Genomic DNA, 10,000 nt, shown 5'->3' on the forward strand with positions numbered 1-10,000 from the left:
TTGTTTTGTATCTTGTGTTTAGGTGTCTTTTTTTTAAGTTGTTTAATTTTTTTTTTCTGAGTTTATTCTTGGTTCTGTTTTTTTTTTTTGTTTTTTGTTTCTAGGTATCTTTTTTTTTCAGTATTGTTCCATTTCTCTCCTTTCTGAGTTGTGTTGTCTTGTTAGTCTTGTTTTCTTGTGTCTTGCTTTCTCGTGTCTAGGTATCTTTTATTTTATTTATTTTTTTTTTTGTTGCTGTTGTTCCGTTTTTTTTTCTGAATTTCTTCTCTTGTTGTCTTGTTTCTTGTTTTTTTTTCTTTTTATTTTGTTTATTGTTTCCAGGTCTATTTTTTTTCAGTGGTGTTCTATCTTTTTTTCTGGCTTTAATTTGTGTTCCTTGTGTTTTTTTTTCCGCACCTTTTGTTTCATCCTTTTTCCATTTTTTTTTTCCCGGCAACTCTTTTTTTAAATTTTGTTTCCTTTTTAACGATGTCATTTCCCGGTCTCTTATTTTTCCCAGTTCTGTCTCATTCTTTTTTTTTTCTGGTGCTTTTTTTCTTAGCTTTGTACTGTTCTTTTTTTTTTCAAGTTCTCTTCCAGTTCTATTTCCGGTCCTTTCTTCATTTTGCTCCGTCTCTTTATTTATTTATTTTTTTCTAGTGCTTGTTCAGTCCTATTTCATACCTTTCTTCAACTTCTGTCCCATTCCTTTTTCTTCCAACCCCTCTTCAACTGTCTCATCTGTTTCTTAGCGCCTCTCTATGTCTCTTCGAAATCTTTAGCCCCACACCAGTAAATAGCCTCTTTCCTTCATCTCATCCAGTCCTCTAGCCTTTGTGACCCTCCTCTACGTCTCTTCTAGCACCTCAGCCCTTCTATCTTTCCTTTCCAGATCCCATAAGCCTTCATGCCCTCTCCTTTCTCCCTAGACACTTCCAACCCTTAACCTCTCCTCTACTCCCCTCCACCCTGTCACACGTCCCCACCTGGCCACACGTCTCCAGGTGGTTCGTGCTTGCTTCACCTGCCTCACCTGTCCCGCTACGTGCTCAACCTTTAACCTGCCAAGAGGAACCCGCAACATCTCGTCTTTAACCCAACCAGCCTGCCCAGTACCTCGCCATCTTTAACCTGACTTCCTACCTTTTAGTTCACCTGCTGCCCTCATTACTTTAACTGATACAGATCACCCACCCACCTCCTTCCCCTCCCCGCTTACCTGCTCACCTCCCTGCCTGCCTGACTCGTGCTCTTAATCAATTTGGTTTTAATTGTATTTCTGTGTAAGATTAATCAGTTTGTCTTGTGTCGCTGCTTTGATTAGATGGCCTGTGTGTGTGTGTGTGTGTGTGTGTGTGTGTGTGTGTGTGTGTGTGTGTGTGTGTGTGTGTGTGTGTGTGTGTGTGTGTGTGTGTGTGTGTGTGTGTGTGTGTGTGTACCGTAGTTTTCTTAGAATTTAGATATTGATCTTTTCATTTTTTTTTGCTGCATCTGATTCATTTTTTTCTTTTTTATACCATGTTTATTTAGTTTCCTCCTTTCCTTCCTTCTTCCATTGCTTCTGTACCTATCTGGTTTGTTTATTCTTTCTAATTCTTTTTTTTCTCTTTCTTTTTTCCTTTTTTTTTTGCCTCTTCTTCACACCAGCTATCTTTCCTTCCTTGCTTCCTTCCTTTCTTCTTTCCTTCATCCCTCACTACTTTATCTTCCTCCTTCCTTTCCTTCCTTATTTCTTTCTTCCTTCCTTTCTCCCCTTCTTACCGATCTTATTTCTTCCCTCCTTTCCTCCTTCCTCCCTAATTTATCTTCCGCCTACCTTCCTTCCATCCCCCCTTCCTAGCTAACCACTTCCTTCTTCCTTTTCTTCCTTCTTCCTTCCTTCCTCCCCTTCTTAGCTACTTTTTTCTTCCCTCCTTCCGTTCTTCCTCCCTACCTAATTTATCTCTCTCCTCCCTCCCATCCTTCCTTCCTTACTTCCACCCCTCTCTCCCTCCCTCCCTACCTAGTTACCTACTTCAATACCTTTCTGCATAGCTTTCCAACTCCACTGTCATCCATCCACTCTTCCACTCCTCCCCACACTGGAATAATTTACCACCACCACCACCACTACCACCATCACCACCTGTCCGTCTGTCTGTCTGTTCTCGTCAATTGATTCACATGTCGCCTTCCTCTTTTTCCTTCCTTTAGGATTTGTCATCTATTCACTTTCAAGTCAAGTCAACCTTCCGACGCCTCGAGTTCACTTAATCCAATTGCCTCCTTCTGAACTTACGTCTTCTGAGCCTTGTCTTGCTGCAGGGAGAGAGAAAGAGAGAGAGAGAGAAAGAAAGATAGATAGATAGATAGATAGAGAGAGAGAGAGAGAGAGAGAGAGAGAGAGAGAGAGAGAGAGAGAGAGAGAGAGAGAGAGAGAGAGAGAGAGAGAGAGAGAGAGAGAGAGAGAGAGAGAGAGAGAGAGACCGTAATATATAACAATTTTCAGCACAAGAAGGAATGTACAGATTCTTTAACTCTTTCGCTGCTGTTTCATTCATAATTCCTAAATGCCAAACCACCCCGGGATATTTAATTTCTTCTACAGTAGCTACTAAAGATTCTACCGGCTATATATTGGAATATCTAATCTTTTAATGCATTTCCTTTTCTTGTAGGTGTTTGTAAAGGTTTGTGTGGTACTTTTAATGGTGTGAATTGTTGCATATGGCACTGAAAGGGTTAAAAGCACCAATGGGAAAGAAAAGGGTTAAGAGTATTTTTTTTTAGTTCCTAGCTTATGTAGTGTTGACAGATGATTGTGGAATGGAATTAAGGTAAAGAAAAAAATATCTGAGTGATTTGTGACTAAGAAAAAAGAGTTGGACAATGAAAGAATCCCATCTGTATTTTTCTCATTTGTTTTCAGTCTCACTCTATCCTTTCTCGAGTCTTCTCCCTTTTTCCTTTTTTTTTTAGTTTGTTTCCAGTCCTGTCCTATCTCTTTACCGGCCTTGTCCCTTCTTTCTTCTTCTTTTTTTTATTTATTTTCTTTTATTCTTTTTGCAGTCCCTTTCAAGTGCCCAGTCTCTCTCTATGTATCTATTTCTGAGCGGTTGGTGGCTGAGAAAGTGAAATACTTAAAAGGAAACAGCACATCACACACACATATATACCTCGCCTCGCCTTCTCTCGCCTCACCTCACCTCTGCCAACTTCACAACACAACACAACACAACACAACACAACACAACACAACACAATCACACTTCGCTTTGCCTTCTCTCGCCCTTCACCTCACCTCTGACAGCCTCACAACACAAACACATACTTACACCACACCTGGCCTTCTCTCCCCCCGCCTCCACCTGCCAGCTGTCTTTACGTCTCCCTCCAGTCTTTTAACCCATAAGTTCCCAAGAGCGTGGACCCACCTAGTGCCTCAACTCTCAACTTAGCCAGTACATGTGCCTGGCTGGAGCGTGGCGCGTGTGTTTGTGAGTGTTTGTGAGTGTTTGTGATTGTTTGTGAGTGTTGTGGAGCTTTGTTTCACTGGGAGGTTGCGCTTGTTGGTGAGAGAGAGAGAGAGAGAGAGAGAGAGAGAGAGAGAGAGAGAGAGAGAGAGAGAGAGAGAGAGAGAGAGAGAGAGAGAGAGAGAGAGAGAGAGAGAGAGAGAGAGAGAGAGAGAGAGAGAGAGAGAGAGAGAGAGAGAGAGAGAGAGAGAGAGAGAGGGAGTTAGCGGGTTTTTTGGGTAAGTTTCTAATCAGTAACTAATGGAGAGAAATGAAGAAGTAGAAAATGCTGTACGACTTTTTTTTGTCACGTGGGGACAGAGAGAGAGAGAGAGAGAGAGAGAGAGAGAGAGAGAGAGAGAGAGAGAGAGAGAGAGAGAGAGAGAGAGAGAGAGAGAGAGAGAGAGAGAGAGAGAGAGAGAGAGAGAGAGAGAGAGAGAGAGAGAGAGAGAACCAGAAATAGAAAGAAACACAGAAACTTAAAAAAAAGGTAACACTAAAAAATTTGATTACGAGATTACGAAAGAGAAAGATAAAAACAGACACAGAGAGAAAGAAGGGAAGAAGGAAAGCCTGAAAATACTAAACGAAAACCAAATAAACACTTGTACAACATACACAACCACACACACACACACACACACACACACACACACACACACACACACACACACACACACTCTCTCTCTCTCTCTCTCTCTCTCTCTCTCTCTCTCTCTCTCTCTCTCCTTTGGGGTATCCAGTAAGCGTCTTGTGTTGCCAGTATAAGATGAAGTAAGAAGAGAGAGAGAGAAAGAGAGAGGGAAAGACTAACTGTAAAGGAGTTTGTATGGAGCAAATGCCTGAAGGAGAAGTAACAAGAAAGAACATGAAGGGAAGGGAAGGGAAGGGAAGGGAAGGGAAGGGAAGGGAAGAGAAGGGTTGTTGGTACTCCTGCTTGATATGTGATAAGGTAATTCAATAATGTAACTAAATAACTGGTCGAGGGAGAGAGAGAGAGAGAGAGAGAGAGAGAGAGGAAGACGTGAGGCGTTGAGGTGAGGGAAGCTTGCAGAAGTGGTGGTTGAAGAGGTAGGTGTGAAATATTGCGGTGCTTAGTGAGTCAGTGCGTGAGTGAGTGAGTGAATATTTTTTGGTGGTTGAATAAGTGAATGAAAGAGTTAATATTGTTTTGGCGGGTGAAATATTCCAGTGTTTAGAGAATGAATGACTGAACGAGTGAGCGAATAATTTGTTTAATGGATGAAATATTACAGTGCCTAGTCAGTGAATGAGTAAATAGGTGAATGAGTGGGTGAATAATGTGTTGTTTGCTGAGAGAACGTGTAAAAATCCTACCAGGAGTGTGAGTATATGAGTAAACCAGTGAGTGAGTGAATTAATGAGGAAAGGTGAATGAGTCAGTGAGTCCTCGAGGGGATATTTTTGGTAGGTGAATAAGTGAACGAAAGAGTGGATATTTTTTTGCGCTAGGTAAGTAAAATCATATCTGGGAAGTAAATGAATGAGCGAGTGAGTGAGTGAGTGAGTTAATTAATGAGTCAGTGAGTAAATGAAAAGTGAATGAAGAGATGAAGACGCGCAGGAGTCATACCCGAGGAGTGGCTGAGTGAGAAAATGAGTAAAATGAATGAATAAATGAATGAATGAAAAAAGTGAATGATGGGATAAATGCATGTAAAAAGTCAACTCTGCAGAGGGAATGAATCAGTAAGCTAATGAGACAAAGTGAGTAAATGAATATGAATGAAAAAGAAATTAATAAATGAATGAAAGGCAATGGGTAAGTAAACAGAGAAATGTAAAATTAAACCTGCAGAGAGAGAGAAAATGAAAAAAAAAGAGAATAAGAAAAAATAGATGAGAAAGTGAGTGAGTGAATGAGTGAGTGAGTAAAAAATGAGTAAAGTTAGTCAATCTACCTTGGAAATACACACACACACACACACACACACACACACACACACACACACACACACACACACACACACACACACACATACACACACACACACACTTTTCGTACCCAGGCTCACAACATTAGCGTGGGAAGAGAGAGAGAGAGAGAGAGAGAGAGAGAGAGAGAGAGAGAGAGAGAGAGAGAGAGAGAGAGAGAGAGAGAGAGAGAGAGAGAGAGAGAGAGAGAGACCGAAAAAAACAAAAACAAGACAAACAAAAACAAACAGAAAAGGAAGCAAACAAAAGAAACCAAAACAGAGACTAAAGGGGAGACTAAACAAAAAAAAAAAAAAAAACACCCCCCAAAAAAAACGAAAAACGAACTCAAAACCAAACACAAATCACGTATAAAACCAAGCCAAGCCAACCCAGCACATCCAAACACCACCACAACAAACTAAACACGTTAAACACTCAATACTCACCCTTATCCATCTCCGCCCATTGCGAAAAATAGAAAAACGATACCAGAGAACCTGCCGATAAGCCGCTAACGCCCTCCACCCCTCACCACAGCCCCCCTTAAAAAAAAAAGAGGGAGAAAGTGGGCGGTATAAAAAAAAAAAAAAAGGTCAGGGGTGATCATGGGGTAGAAAACTCAAAGGTCATGAAATTTGTCAGTGTCTCAGGGGGCTGGTAATGAAAGGGAGGGCTTGCTGACTGTACACAAATAGGGAGCGATAAAGAGTGAGTGAGTGAGTGAGTGAGTGAGTGAGTGAGTGAGAGGATTCCCTTCCTATCTCATTCACTTCTCTTCCATCTCCCTTCTCCCTTCAGTAATCCAAATCCTTTTCTCTAATTCCCTCTCTTTCTTTTCCCAGTTATCACTTCCTTTTTCTCTTCCTTCTTCCACTCTTTTTTTTTTTAACTTTTTTATCTATATAATATTTATTTCCTTTACTATTTCATTCATTCTTACATTTTTAACTATATACTTGTCCTTCATTCTTTTACTCCTCCCTTTCTTTCTCAAAATTCCTTCCTATCCCCCTTCCCTTCTCTTCTAAAATCAACTCTCCTCTCCTTCCTTCTCTCCTCACGTATCTTTCTTCATCTGAATACACATTGCTACTTCGATCTTTCCTTCCTTCATTCTTTACTTCTCTCTTCAATTTTCCTTCCTACTCACATCTGTCTCCTTGCTTCCCACATCCAAACTTCAGACGCCCTTTCTATATCATTCCTTCGCTTACAGGATATCACCCGTTCTTCCTCCAATCTCTATCAAGCACCCACACACACATACGATAGCGAGAGCGAGAGAGAGAGAGAGAGAGAGAGAGAGAGAGAGAGAGAGAGAGAGAGAGAGAGAGAGAGAGAGAGAGAGAGAGAGAGAGAGAGAGATTCTGAAACACCTCTGCGCCGCACTTTTACTACATTGAAAAGACTCTAGTTGAAGTGGCGCAGGTTTTTAAAGATGTTTTTATTGTTCTAGTGACGGATTGACATGATTTCTGCATTATTAACAGGAGAAACACTCTTGAGAACCCGGCTACTAATCTCTGTGGCCTTTGAAAATAATCGTTGTTAAGAGACCAAAGAGGGAGAGACAGACAGACTCACGGAGAGAGAGAGAGACAGACACAGAAAAAGACAGAGAGACAGACAGAGAGACAGATAGAGAGACAGACACATCCACACACTACGTATCCAATCCAAGACACTTATTTTTCTTGCCCAATCGGTACAAGGAAGCGAAACTACAAAACTGAGATGAAACTTTGAAACTTTCGTCTACAAACTCAGTATATTTGGACCCTCCGCTCCACTCATGAGCAGGAAGGAGGACATCACGAGTACGAGGGGGCCCTGGAAGTAGCGGGACACCGGGAGGAGGCGCAGAAGGAGATACGAAAGGAGCTGCTGAAGGAGTTGGAGTAAGTGGGTGGTACAAAAAAAGAGAGAAATGGAAAGGAAAAAAGGAAAAAGAGAAAAAAAGAGTGGAAAAAGGGAAAAGGAAAGAGTTAAAGTAGATTTATAATGTACTAATTTTCTATTTTTCTCCTTTTTCGTCCTCTTCTTTAGAGAGAGAGAGAGAGAGAGAGAGAGAGAGAGAGAGAGAGAGAGAGAGAGAGAGAGAGAGAGAGAGAGAGAGAGAGAGAGAGAGAGAGAGAGAGAGAGAAAACAATGAGTGAAAGTAGATTAGTTATGTAATAATCTTTTTCTTCCTCCTTGTCCTCCTCTTCTTTTCTTCCTTTTCTTTTCCTCTTCTTCTTCCTCCTCCTCCTGATTTATTTCGCCTCAAGTGTATTTCATTAAGGAAGACAGAGTAAATGAGGATGAGGATGAGGATGAGGAGGAGGAGGAAGAGGAGGAAGAGGAGGAGGAGGAGGAGGAGGAGGAGGAGGAGGAGGAGGAGGAGGAGGAGGAGGAGGAGGAGGAGGCTTGATGAGTTAAGTGAGGGAAAGTGGCAGAGAGGAAACACACGCTACCCCCATCTCTCTCTCTCTCTCTCTCTCTCTCTCTCTCTCTCTCTCTCTCTCTCTCTCTCTCTCTCTCTCTCTCTGTCAACCCTGCTCTCTTTATCTGCTTCTCAAGAGGATCATCTGAGACTGCCAAATGAAATAGTGGGAAGGAAGATTTTTATACGTGGAGGAGGAGGAGGAGGAGGAGGAGGAGGAGGAGGAGGAGGAGGAGGAGGAGGAGGAGGAGGAGGAGATGGATGAGAGTATTGCCCGTGGAAGAATATGATGGAGTGGAATGTGGAGTGAAGGAAAGAGTGGTGTTATTATTATCATTATTATTATTATTATTATTATTATTATTATTATTATTATTATTATTATTATTATTATCATTATTATTATCATTATCATCATTATTATTTTTATTTTTGTTGATGATGTTGTTCAGAGAGAGAGAGAGAGAGAGAGAGAGAGAGAGAGAGAGAGAGAGAGAGAGAGAGAGAGAGAGAGAGAGAGAGAGAGAGAGACTCGTCACTGGATGGGGGAAAGGAAGGAAACGAGGAAGAAACAGAAGGAATAAAGGAGGAAAAGAAGGAAAAAGTGTAGGAAAACAGGAAAAAAAGATAGTGGAAGGGAAAGTGGAAAAGAGGAAAGTGGAGGAAAGGAAACAACAAACAGGTGGAGAGGTGGAGAGGTGGTAGGAACAAAGTGGAAAGAGGAGGAGGAGGAGAGGGAAAGAGAGGAGGAAAGTGGAGGAGAAAAGAGGAGTACTTGGCTTTAAGAGGAGGAAAAAAGTGGGGGAGGAGTGGAGGAGTGGAGGAGGATTAGGTTAGAGTGTTTGGTGGAGGAGATGAAGTGAGGTGGAGAGGAAGGGAGAGGGAGGAAAAGTGGAGGATGGAGGGGGATCAGTGGAGAGTGGAGAGGGAGAGGGGCTGTGAGAATGGAGGAAACAAAGGGAGGGGGATGGCTGTCAAGAGGAAGAGGAGGAGGAGGAGGAGGAGGAGGAGGAGGAGGAGGAGGAGGAGGAGGAGGAGGAGGAAGGTGGAGAATGAAAGAATATTGTTAATAGGTGGAGCGGAGAGAGAGAGAGAGAGAGAGAGAGAGAGAGAGAGAGAGAGAGAGAGAGAGAGAGAGAGAGAGAGAGAGAGAGAGAGAGAGAGAGAGAGAGAGAGAGAGAGAGAGAGAGAGAGAGAAACTGAAAAGGGGAAATAGAAATTAAAACAAAAGGGAAAAATATATATAAACAGAGGAGAGAAGAAGAGAAAAGGGGAAAAAAAGAGGAAAAGGATAGATAAGAAAGGAAGGAATTTGAGAATGAAGAGAAAGGAAGGATAGAAAAGAAGCACAGAAGGGAAAAAGAGAAAATAGAGAATAAAAGGAAGAAGAGGGAGAAAAAAAGGTGAAAAGAGGAGATAGAGAGAAAAAAAAGGGAAAACGGATATTGAAAGAGGAAGTGGAAGGAAGGAAAAAAAGAAAGGGAATGAAAGAGGAAAGAACATCATGGAAAAAGAAAAGGGCGAGGAAAAGGAAGAAGGAAAAGCCAGACGACAGGAGAAATACAAAAAAATGAAAGAAATGTAAAAAGAAGGAAAAAAGGAAAAAAACGGATGATAATAAGGGGAAAAAATAAAATAAGGAGGAAAAAAAAGGACAAAAGACACAAAGGAAGGAAGAAGAAACGGGAAAAGACGGAAACAGATAAAAAAAGAGGAAAAAGAAGAAAAAAGACGAAAAGGAAGGAAAAGAAGGAAAAAAAACATGGGAAAAAGAAGAGGAAGACATAAAAACGAAGGAAAAAAAGGAAGAAAATACAAAAAAAGAAGTAAAAAGAAAAAAAGAGGAGAAAGAAAGAGAAAAGATGAAAAAGGGAGGAAAAGAAGAGGAACAATAAAACCACCGGAAAAGTAGAAAATATACAGATAAAGGAAAAAAAGAAAGAAAAAAAGTGAGGAAAAGAGGGAAAGAATATGAAAACACAAATGAGAAAAGGAAAAAAAAAAACAAAAAAAGGTGAAGGTGGAAATGAGGTAGGAAGTTTGGGTAGCACTGACCTTCTTCCCCCCTCCCCCACTCTCTCTCTCTCTCTCTCTCTCTCTCTCTCTCTCTCTCTCTCTCTCTCTCTCTCTCTCTCTCTCTCTCTCTCTCTCTCCTGGGTGAGGATGGGAG

This window comes from Scylla paramamosain, chromosome 9 (genome assembly GCF_035594125.1).
Source record: "Scylla paramamosain isolate STU-SP2022 chromosome 9, ASM3559412v1, whole genome shotgun sequence".
NCBI lineage: Eukaryota > Metazoa > Arthropoda > Malacostraca > Decapoda > Portunidae > Scylla > Scylla paramamosain.